We start from the raw sequence: 12,656 nt of genomic DNA on the forward strand, positions 1-12,656 counted from the left end.
GATACCAAGGTTATCATGCGCGTGTGCGTGTCTTGCACTGCAGTGGAAGAAAGGTGTGGACAGAAGAGAAGCTCAGTTCCAGTTCTCTCAGAAATTGTGATTATCTACATAATACCCAACATGCATCTGGCATGGGAGCAAGAGATCTCCCATTTAGAGACAAATGGGGGACAGAGGACAAGATATGATGGAAGACAACAAATATATGACAGGATAGACACAGGAGAGGCCCGTAGTACTCAATGATGCAGAATGAGGCTTTAAAGTTTAGTGGTGCTCGGGGAGACCGACTTCTCCTGTGGTGTGACCAGTAACTCTCAACCCACCCCCCACCCCCCCACGAGCACAGTACAGAGACCCAGTAACAGCTATGGTTCCCCCAGTAAGCTGCCGGCATATGTTTTTTTTACATTTATTTTGCCTCTCATTTTAATCGCAGGTCGAGTCTATGACTAACAGGAGGTTTGGATGACACCCCTATTACTAATAACAAATGTAACCCTGAAACTTACTTGTTATTCTGTCTGTGAACTGCAAGGACAGATTAACCACTTAACGCTAAAACGGTGTCTAAAGAAGCGTTCACACATTAGAGGTCTGCTGAGACTCATTACACTGTTCTGATTTATATAAGCACATTTGTGACTCAGTGACTCAGGAAATTTGCAGCCAGACTAACTCCTAACAGGCGGGATCTTGTGAAGGACGGTGGTAATTTGTCGCTCCTGTTGTAACGCGCGTGCAGATGTAAATGTGAAGCCAGGAGGCTGGGCACGACTCCGGTTCGGCGCGGGCTGCAGCTCGCCGTGTGCCTGTGGCGTCCGTGCGCGTGGCAGTCTGACAGGGAGGGCCTCACAATGCAGAACTCTCATTACATTTGCATGCACAGTCTGACTTGGGCTGCTATCCAGACTAGGCCGACATGGTGGAAATGCCAGGGCCCGAGTGTTTACAGCTTCAATGCGATCCAGACCGGCTTTATTCGGAATGATGGAGGTACCTAGAACATATGAACGTTCAAATCTACCAGTGGACTCTCTCATTCAATTCTCATGACATCAGGCACAGGACTTCTGGTGAGGGTGACACCAGCTCCAAGATGACAGAGCACACATGCATTAGACAAAGAGGGGTCACCATGGCCACAGACAGGTAACACACAGGAGACATTTCCCCCCCCCCCATCATGCATGACAGTGGAGTGAGTAGAGAAGACCACCACCACCACACAACCAGGGACACACATGGGAAAAAAGGTGAAAAGGTTGAGATGAGTGTGTGGAGAGAGAAAACCTGCCACATCAACCAGAAACCCCCACACGGACCACGTTGGGTTGGCCCAGTTTCAGTTTATACACACCCAAGGCTTTATTATCGAAAACAAGGTTTATGTCTGTGGTGTTCATCACAAACACAATACAAGCCCAATTTGACATGCTCACATTCTTCTACTACCTTGGTGGAGCTACAGAGCTGTCTATCTAATTTAAGAGCACTACTGACCTAGCAAAGCCAGCTACGCTGACCAACACACAGCCTTTTATATCCTCTGCCAGCCCTACTCTGCCTCCGATTGGCCAGAAGCAGCCCAACTCCGCCTCCAATTGGCCAGAACCAGCCCTACTCCGCCCCCGATTGACCAGAACCAGCCCTACTCCGCCCCCGATTGGCTAGTAGTACTTATTGACTTTGTTGGTTAGGAGTGACGGTTAAGGTAAGAAAATCAGGGTCAGAGCTAATCAAATCAGACACAGGGAAGGGGCGGATCTTCACAAAATGTGTGTGTGTTGGGGGGAGGGGGGTTGCCACCCACACCCAACGCCAGACGATCAGAGGCCTTTCACGAGTCTAATCAAGCATTCACGGATCGAGATGCGATAATGACCGCGGACGATGGTCAAAGTCCGTTCTGGCGGGAATCTACTGCCCCACATTGCCCCCTGGACCGTACCACACCCACGTGGCTACGGGGTTTCTGCGTGTGGCTGTTCTTCACGCAGCGCCAAGAGCAAACGCGATCTGGATGGACCCGCCGCAGTGTCACATCACAACGGATCCACCACAAGCTTTGTGAGGCCCGACAGGCCACAAGGAAGAGGGAGGCGGGTTTTTCCCCCGCGCCTGCTGCCAGAGAGAACGCAGCCTCCAGTACTCCGATAACTGCCAGGCATCTAAGAATCTGCAAATAGATTTTACTGAGCTCAGTAATAGCCTTGAAAGTAATAAGGCAAAAAAAAGGTTGTTTAGAAGCTTCAGTGTAATGGAAGGAGACCAAGATTTTTCCCTGCTCACTCACAAAAAACACTTTTTTTTTTCTTTTTTTTTTTTTTTATCGGAGACGCTGCTTAGATATAAGTGAATGCATCAGGGTGCCAAGACAAAATAAAGACTCCTGGAAATGGCACTTTAGAAAAGATAAAGGCCGCAAAGCATTAAAAGGAAAATTTTAAAATGGCAGGGCGATGAGAAAATAAAAGCCACTCTCGGCTTTTCCCCTTAAGCGGAGGCTCCGTCCGTCCGTCCGTCCGTCTAGTCAAACTACAGGACAACTGCTCAGGGCGACTGTTTCATACACTGTAGGCCAAACATGCTGTGGGTTAGAGCTTCATGGCAGGATGTAGCCTAGGGCGGAGACAGAGCGTCCCGTGTCCAGGACCGAGACCTCTGCCTCACACCACTGCCACTGATGGCTGGAGCGATGAGCTTAACCCAGAGGTGCCCAGGTCTCTTGCTCAAAACAGCACAGGCATGTAAAAGAGCAAGTTCCTAGAGGCACGTACACGCGGAGCTTCACGGGTCAAGGTGTTATAAGCCCAGCTCAGGGGTGTTACAGTAGCGCCGTGTGTCCTGTGAAGAACAGGCAGGCGTTAACGTAGCTTCTAAAATCAGGAGACATCAACTCAAGAACAAGATGGCCAACGCTACAGCTGCCCTAGTGCCGCAATGTTCTCTCCACCAGAGATCAACACGCTCGTACACACAAGCTGCACAACGGGGCAGGATTAGACAGAGGAGTCTATCAAAGAGCCATAACAATGGCTGACCTCCGACCCGGGTGTCTTTATTGACTCGATCAACCCACCCTTTCCTTCCAGAACGTTCCATTAACTTGAGTGCCTTCAACCCCATCGCCACATTTCACGCTCTCTAAAGCCCCACAGAATCAATGCTCGCCGGCATGTTACGACCCCGGGAAGACGGATCCTCAGGTACGAGGCAGAACACACGCAGTCGTCTAGAACACTCCGTTTAACGACCATTTCAGGGCTGGAGCACGCACGCGCACGCGCTGTGGTATTTTTAGAGACGTAAGCACTTGCTCATCACTTGTGATGCAGGCACTGCTTTAATTTCCAGAGAGGAGAAAAACTAAAAGGGAGAAATGGAGGGACGACAATGCTGTGAGTGTGAACAGCTCCAGTGCAACAACAATGATACAGGCAGGCAGTGACTAATGGGGCCTCCCGCCCAGCAGCTAAGAGCTCCATTCATTCAGCCCTGCACACTACTCGCTTCATTGATTGTGCGTGTGTGTGCGCGTGTGTGTGTGTGTGTGTGTACCTTTTTCCCCCGAAACACACACACACACACACACACACACACACACACACACACACACAGTGTGTATGCTGTGTGTAAAGGAAGCTCGGCGTGAGGAGCGGGGATGCTGGGATGCTCTCGCTCACATCGCGCTGTGCACCGCGCCGAGCTCCTACGGGACACCATCACAGCTGCTGCGCTCACGGCGTGGGTTCAGATGTGGCGAGAGAGAGAGAGAGAGAGAGAAAGAGAGAATAAAGACAGAAATGAAGGAAATTTCTCTTCTGTCCATTACAGTTATTCCAGCTGTTACATGGGCCTCAGTGCAGTGGGGTTTAGGTTTCCACCCACAAATGCTAACGTCGCGAGGCAAAAACACTTCCACCGCAGCCGTCAAATGCAAATAGCCAGAAATGACTCAAAGCATCTGACAGCCATTCGGAGAGAACACAGCCAACTTTGTCTGGCTGAGATGAACACTTGCTAAAGGCACTTCCCGGCCAGCACGGGGGTGGGGAGGGAGCAGGCAGCGAGGGCCTGAGTCAGTGCGGGAGACAGCAGGACAGGCAGCCCAGCGTGCAACTGCTGAAGTCAGGACCCTGGTCGCAAGCTACCAGCAGCTTATGATGTACATGACCCGACTGTCAGATTACTGGGAGTGTTTGGTAACGCGTTTGGAACACACTTACACGTGCTTGAAATGCTTCAAACGCAAGCGTGTCGTAAAATTTTTAAAACGCATATTTTATTTCTATCAAGAAAACATCTCCAGTTCCAAATCCTGTGATTTTAAAAAGAATATTTTTGAAGGTCCTTTTCACCACTATAAAGTGTAGAGATGAATACGGTAGTATTGCCTGTGAAGTCTCATCTGTCCTAACCCTGGGGTGTGTGTATGTATAAACTCTCAGGGTCTGGAGACAGCACCACAACAGGAAGAACTTCACAGATACGCATGAACTTGTCAGCAAAGCCCTCACACGTGTAGGAGGCCAATGATATGATCCACACCACAAATCCTTACATTTGAGGCACTTTGTGCAGTATGAAACTAAACACTGATGAAAATAAATGAACGCAATTTCTGTTTTAAAAAAAAATACACCAGATTAAATGAATGCAACAAATCAAAAGATTAATGAAATTCTACAAATACACATTATGTGCCACCCTGTAAACATGGACAGGATGGAGCCATAGATAGTGGTTCCGTACAGAGCCGGTCTCATGGGAACAAGGCTCGTGTTCTCCCCCGGGTATGCGGGTCAGCACGTGATGACACTCCCTGTGCCCTGCCTGTCCCAACGTCACGGAGCACAAATGACATGTTTTACCCAGGAGGCCAAGAACCCTAAACGTTACTGTTCCTGATTTAGCGCAGTCAGGTGAGTTTTAGTGTGGAATCGGGAGGCTTCACCCAGGAACGACGAAAAGTCAGAGAGCGTGGATGTCCGAGGAAGCGGAAATGAGTGGAGGCTGGAAAAGGGGGCGTGTGTAGGAGACGTGCCAAACGCCAGAGCCCCAAGGCCATTCCCACACACACACCTGCATGGCTCATACCAACACAAACACACGTACTACATTTAGAGAGAGAGAGAGAGAACGCAGAGCATTCACAGCACAGCAGAGACTGGGGGAGAGACGGTGTGTGGTGGTGGGGGGGTGAGAGGTCGAGACATCATTCCCCAGCAAAGAGGTCATTCAGAGGAAAAGAGAAATTGGGTGGGAGAGAGAGAGAGGGGGGGGGGGGGGGGGGATAAGTTGGAGTGTGATGGAGACACATAAATAAGGGAGGAAGCTTCCAGACTCATCTGTTTGTGACTGTGAGACTGGCCCTGAGTACTCACTCTCTCACTGACACACACACACACACACACACACTCTCCAGATGAGGCCCCTGAGAGGGTGCTGGGAGCCTTCATTACAGCCACAGCCTCAGACAGGGAGGGAGATGTCACCCCCACACAGAGGCTTTGAAGCCTCAGGAAACGCCCGTCTGAGTGACATCTGACCCATCAAAGCCAAGCATGGCCATGCGATCAACAGGACGCTGCTCCTGACAGAGCCTCGTTAGTCAGGGCGGAGGGCCAGGACTCAGTAATCAAACAGGCTCGCTGCCCTCTTAGTCCGCCCCATTCAAATCACACCCAAGGGCTGCGATGCAGCTCGAACCCACATTAGCATGTAATTCATTAGAGAGGGGCAGTCAGACGACGAGAGCGAGACACAGACTTCACACCTGTAGCAGCGATGCCGGTGTGTGGGCATCCAGGGGCAGGGTGATATTGTCTATGCTGCAATACCAGCCTTGGACAGCATGCCGTGGGAGGGGCCGCACGATGCAGGAGGAGGAGCCGCAAGCCGGAGGGAGGAGCGTGGGCCAGGCAGGGGACAGGACAGCCCACGGGGCGGAGGATTACAAATACTCAAATGTTCATTGAGGACTTTGGCGCCGCCTGCCCAGGTCCTCATATTCGGCAGCAAACACAGGCTCCCACAGGGCATGTTTACACACGGATTAATGCTAATCCAGGTTAACGCAGGAGGCAGGACACACACAGAATTGCGATCAAGCACAGAACAGAAAAACAAGAACCAACAAACACAGCTCCACACACACACACACACACAAGGAGCACATCAAAGCTAAATGTGAGTGTGTGTAAGAGAGATTAGGGAGGAATAACCCCAGGACACTCCTGAACGGCCTGCTACCATTTCTGTTATGTTTTGTGCTGTAGAACATGACGCAGCCTGCAGGACAGAGTGTGTGTGCGAGAGAGAGATGCAACTCTGCACAGACAGGAAGTGAAGCTTAAATTATGAGACGTCTGCCACCCTTGCGTCCAGGGTCCAGGAGCTAACGGGCGCTTTGACAGGGGACCAGGGCTGAGTGTGTGTGTGTGTGTTTGAATGAGGGGAGGCCTTATTGGGCTGCACTCGGTCTGCCCAGGGGGGTGGGGGGTTCAAACGCTCGCTGGCTCACGCGTGCACATGCACAATGCTTTTTCTTCCACACATTACAAACATCTTTTCTTTTTTTTTTGCCCTGCACTGTGCTCAAGCTGTCAATGTCAAGAAAAACTACACGGTGCATACAAACCATGCGCGCGCACACACAAACCCACCGCTCCCTTCCGAATCACGACAGCAGAGCAACTGCTCTCCAGACAACCCTGGCAGAGGTCCTCTCTCCTGGGCTCAGGAGGGGCACTCGTCCGAGCGAGCCCGCTCTAGAGAGAGCAAGGAAAGAACACACGACCGAGGACACGACTCCCAGAAGCAGTGCGGCTCTCTCACGCCTTCATCCAGTCTCACATCATTACCCTGCTGTCTCACTGCTTGTCCAGTACTCCACACCACGCCATAATATAGCAACGAAACAGTTAGTGCTTTATCTGTTAATGTCACTTATAGGAGGGCTATAGGCAAGCTGAAACAAGGCAGAGGTACTCGACACGGTTCCTGGAGAGGACATTAGACATCAGATATTACACATTAGATATTAGACATTAGCATTATCTATGGTTTTCTATTCATTAGGTCCTACAGTAGTGTAACTGTTCGGGGGTGCGAACTCCCAGCAAAGTCCCCCATGGTCTATCGTCTCCTTAAGAGGACGGCATTCTGATACTGAATCACCATCATGTTTCCTGAAATGCATTACCACTTATCTATCATGGCTTGGGCACGCACACGCACACACACACACCCACACCCTCTCCTAACATTTACTCAGTTTCAATTCCCTGTAAATTTCGCTTTCATTTCCACTGGGGAATCTTCTGTAGCGTTTCCTGTCCTGCAGTCTTGATGTGATCAGCCTCTCATTCTTTCAGCCTCAATTAGTCCTGTGAGGGGATCGCCATAGCAACTAAGGAGCTATATTACATGAAGGGGGGGGGGGGAGGTTGGGGGCAATGTGATGGAGTGTTTGGCATTCAGAGCCGAACAGATTGAGATGTTACACAGGAGGGAGCTAATTCAAATTACTAGCAGTGTAGCACTTTGAGAGAGAGAGAGAGAGAGAGAGAGAGAGAGAGAGAGAGAGAGAGATGAATGACAGAAGAACTACATCCAACATGACGTTCAGATAACTGCATATGGTGTGAAATCAGGGCACACTCAGGTCCTGCGCACCGCGTTAGCTCTCAGACGGGACCTCCTAACATGGGTGAGTACATCTACTCCTGTGCCACAGACATGACTCGGCACACCCTGCAGAAACGTCCTGTGGACGTCGCGGATTAGGCCGGTGGTTCCAAACGTCTCACCTGGTTTGGTTTACCTTTACCGCTGGGTTAGACAGAAAGAGCAGGAATACCCCAGACAGGGGCACAAAACAGTGCCATAGTAGGGGTAATAAACTATGGTAAACTCACTCGCAGATAAACAGTGGTTCAGTGGGAGCTTGTAGCTTTTATGAATTGTTGCTGTGCTGGCAGCAGACTTGTAACTGACCTCAGAACAGCTATAATGTTAACGGCGGTTAACTAGAATGGAGCTGGGGCCTATAAACCTGACACGCTCTACCCCACACCACTGCAGCTCAGGGTCCTGTGTGTCGCTCGGGCAGTTTCTGATAACAGTGCTAAAATGCTTCTACAGCCCAACAACATGGCTGCGCTTAGGGGGAGGGGGGGGGGGGGATGACAATGAAACAAGCAATTAAGGAAATTCCTCCAAATTCCCAAAGATCCAATGGACATGAGGTATGTTCAGGAATTATCCGTTATCTAGCCAACACGGTTTGTTCTTCTCTTTAGCTTTCCGAGGTCTGTAAAAAGATTCCTCTGAATTCTTTGTAAATCTATTTGAACGGTCAAGCACAAAATCAGCTCATTCACGTTTTTATGTTTCTATGGCATCCATACTGAACGCCAGCACCGTCACTCAGTAGGCAAACCAGCGGCTCCCACCGAGCGCGAGGACGTGCCCTCTATAGCCTGATTTCACGCCACAGCGGAACACAACAGTGGGCTTGGAAAATGTAGCTTGCAAAAAGAAACCAAAACAAGCAAACAGACGACTAGATGGCCAGACCACTTTTCCCAGGCCTCCACATAAGTGCGTACGCCACAGACACACACTCACAATGCGCAACACCGATAACGACTGGGCGAGAGTTCTGCTTCATTTCCACCAGGCTAACGCGCTTCACAATAAGTTCTGTGCACTCGGGCTAAGACCACTTTAATTGCCCACTGGAGTGTTGAGCCATTTCCCCTGCTCACGGACACAGTCACAACACAAGCACATCTCCAACCGTACTGTCACGGACCGCAGCGGAGACGATGCCGCAGGCTTCCGGCCATGGGGAGTCGGTGGGTTTTCTGGACATTAAAATAACAATAATTAGAGAGAAATTGATTTTTTTTTTGGGGGGGGGGGGGGGGGTGTTCATCCATTATGAGGCTGGCCATTACTCTTTAGGTGATGTGTTGCTGATGTGCTCAGTCACACACAATGAGATCAGTCACTCACTCAACACACACACCACTGCAGCTTTGCCACAGTGAACTTGACTGTTAAAGTCCCCAGTGCTAAAGTCACATGAAGGGTGACAGTGGTCCATGAACTACATTTTAACCAGAGCAAAAGCCTACTGTTCTAAAACGTCCTCTATTTCATGTAGCTCTGACACACACACACACACACACACACACAGAGCTCAGTATCCATTTCATTTCAGCCCTGGGCCCGATATCTCCCCATGCGCCATGGCATTAGTCAGCTGATATCGCGCGGCCTAGTTAGAACAGAGTTGTAAAATAGCAGTCAAACTTCCACCACAGTCTTCATCGGCGCTGCCACCACTCATCACACTCCTGTAGATTAAAGAAGCCATAAGCAAAAAAGCATCATCAGGCTTTCCAGACGGACAAACTTCCCCATCGCAGCTCGGATCCGAGCTTGCTCTGCGCTGTGTGGACAGGACACAGCGGACGCCGCCTCTCCTCTCCTCCAGAGCCGATGTCTGCAACCCACAAATCAGGTCGTATAAACCTCCCCCCGCCTCACACACCACAACCGAAAACGGATGAGCACGACTGGTACTAAAACATCCCGAGATCTCAGAGATCCTTGGCCCAGACGAGACGTCCCTGAGAGGGAGATGGATGTACAGCACCACCAGACAAGAACGAACACGGGGGGGGGGGACGACAGACACACACAGAGAAGGTGGCGTTCAAGTTCATGAATTGGCACTCTCCTTCTCTAAATTTCACTGTAATGGCCCTATTTAAAAAAAAAAAATAATTTAAGAAAACAAGTGAAGTCAGGAACACCAATTTTGAGAATGACAACGCTTAAGAGAACGGTGATTGAAGCGCGAGCTCGCAATAAAATGCAGAAGCCAGTGCAGAAGCCAGTGCAGAAGCCAGTGCACTGTTCACTCATTCACTGTTCGGTACTTCCACTGACAAGTTTACATTACAGAGGAGAACAAAAGGTTTTGGGGGTTTTCCCCCTTCTATACACGAGCATCACATGACAACCTGCACCAGATAAGCCTCTTCCACAGATACAAACACAACAAGTATGCGTGCCAGAAGTCAGCGAGCATGCCTGCTCAGGCTACCTGACGCTCAGCAACCAGAGCAAGACAGACAGACGCACCGACCGACCCATGAAAAGAGAGATTCTTTAAACATATCCTATTATGAAAACAATTGCATCCAAGCCTGGATATTGCTACCCTTCACTGAGCAGATTTTTTAAAAATCTTTCCCCGTTTTTTTTTTTTTTTTGGCTTCCTCACTTCTGTCGTAACCATAAAACGTTCCGACTCCCGCCAGCCTCTTGAGCTGCTACCCTCGGCGGTGGTGGGAATTAGCCGTGGCGTACCGCGCCACTCCTAAATGCGCGCGGGGCAGGCTAACGCCACGCTTTCTCCTCCAACGGCTCCGCTCCGCGCGCTCGAACAGCGGGCCTGCAGCCACCGACGTCAGCGCTGACGGAACACACACGAAGCCCGGCGACACGCCCGACAACTCCGCTATTCTGATCCCACCTCCCGCTGATGTTCTCTCGCTCTGTACACAAGGTTGTCACATGCCATCCCACTCCTTCTCCCCCTCCCAGTGGGTAATCTCCCTCTCAGTCAAGGAACTGCCGCTCTCCTGGGAGGAAGTAGCTTGTGAACATTCCTTCACACATAGATGCGCACCTCCAGCACAGAGGGCAACAGACGCTCGCTTGGTCTCCCTGAGCGTTTCGGCCCCTTTATCACTCACAGTCAGTTTCCCCACTAAGCACTTCCCTTGCCCGGCGGTCTCTCTCCTCATCCGAAAGGTCGTTTGCGGACCGAGAGCTCTCCCTGACGGCACCCCCTGCTAGAAAAACGCAGCACAAGACACAGAAGAATCCAACGAGAAAGGGAGCAGGACACATGAGTGAGACAAAGCAGTGTGTCCTGCACGAACGGCATGTCTGTGCTCCCCTCTACCCCAGAGCAGCTGTGGGCTTCCACCGCACGCTGCTCTATAGCTGAACGCCCGGAGCCTCTGTTGGTCCATGCAGGGGGTCTGGCTACACACACACCAGAAGGCAGCAGAATGCCATGTGGACTCCAACACCCGCCCACTCCGCCGTGACCTGTAGAGCGGGCGGCCCGGCCCATCTGCGATCTCTCCACTCAACACCTCTGCATTAAGCCCCTCACCACACCCACCACGTACGGTTTCCATGGCCCCGCTGATGCACTGCTGCTGTTAGGTGAGGGCGAGGGGCGGGGCTCCGGTTTGTGGCGGGTTTACAGCACACGGCACGCCTCACAATTCAGCTCACCTGGCAACGAATCGACTCAGGTTTTCAACAGCTCGCAATCAACACCGCGCTGAGGACCCCCTGCTCACCCGCATGCACACACACACGCACGCAACTGCACGTACACAGTTTCTCATCCCATCATCCCATCAACACGACCTGAAAAGCTCATAACGTACTCTTCCTTCAGGTCCATTACGTGACAAAACCTCACCCACGCTAACAAACACACACAAACCGACTAAGACAGATTCTGCTCACACCTTGCGTCACGCCTCTGCCTGCGGCCTCCTCCTGTCGCCGTGGCGACAGCTGAGAGAGAACGGGCGGGGGACGACAGTGACAAATGTCCAGCCTCAGCCCCCGCACAGAGACAGACAGAGAGAGAGAGAGAGAAAGAAATGTAGTCCATGAGAAGTCTCCTCTATCCCACATGACACAGGAGGACACCTGCACCAGCTCCGATTTGGACACCTTGTTCTCACTCCCAGTTCTCCTGAAGCTCCGTTACAGACCCCTTTCCCTCCCTCCCATATGCCTCTGTGAACAAGCTGCAGTCTCCTCCACCCCAGCTGTACGTCAGAGCCCATCCTGACAGAGAGCTGAGTGGCAGCGCAGGAGTGTGGGAGAAGGGGGGACTGGGGCCAAGCAGACACACAGAGCTCCGTTAGCACGACGCTAATGAACCAGCACACGAGAGGAGCAGGGCACAAACTCATTCAGACAGGGGTCACCGCTCTACAAGCTGCAGAACGACAGAACACGCGCTCCAGTGGCAGCGAGATCGCTTTCTTCGCTAGCGCTACTGTCCAAGTTGTAAAACAACACAAGCTGTAAAAAAAAACCAGTCTGTCCATGTTTTACCAGAAGGCCCTGCTAACCAGAGGGGCTTGAAGGACATTTTACAGCCAGACTACTATTGAGACGCCACCTCCAGCCCAGTGGCTCCGTGGTCTGACGCCACCTCTAGCCCTGTGGCTCCGGTCATCAGACGCCACCTCTAGCCCTGTGGCTCCGGTCATCAGACGCCACCTCTAGCCCTGTGGCTCCGGTCATCAGACGCCACCTCTAGCCCTGTGGCTCCGGTCATCAGACGCCACCTCTAGCCCTGTGGCTCCGGTCATCAGACGCCACCTCTAGCCCTGTGGCTCCGGTCATCAGACGCCACCTCTAGCCCTGTGGCTCCGGTCATCAGACGCCACCTCTAGCCCTGTGGCTCCGGTCATCAGACGCCACCTCTAGCCCTGTGGCTCCGGTCATCAGACGCCACCTCTAGCCCTGTGGCTCCGGTCATCAGACGCCACCTCTAGCCCTGTGGCTCCGGTCATCAGACGCCACCTCTAGCC

General features: G+C 51.7%; 1 protein-coding gene across 4 annotated transcripts in view; it reads right to left on the bottom strand.

Annotated features, from left to right (window-relative positions):
* ndst2a (N-deacetylase/N-sulfotransferase (heparan glucosaminyl) 2a) overlaps window positions 1-12,656 on the bottom strand; it is an 80,251-nt gene that overhangs the window by 27,144 nt on the left and 40,451 nt on the right. The window contains exon 1 of one of the 4 annotated variants that reach the window (XM_035531385.1): window positions 3,687-3,734. The exons of the other annotated variants lie outside the window; for them this stretch is intronic. The gene's annotated coding sequence lies outside the window, so the exon portion shown is untranslated. Of the gene's footprint in view, window positions 1-3,686; window positions 3,735-12,656 lie in introns of those variants that run through there. 4 annotated transcript variants of the gene reach the window in all.

The sequence above is a fragment of the Electrophorus electricus genome, chromosome 11 (assembly GCF_013358815.1).
Source record: "Electrophorus electricus isolate fEleEle1 chromosome 11, fEleEle1.pri, whole genome shotgun sequence".
In the NCBI taxonomy this organism is placed as follows: Eukaryota; Metazoa; Chordata; class Actinopteri; order Gymnotiformes; family Gymnotidae; genus Electrophorus; species Electrophorus electricus.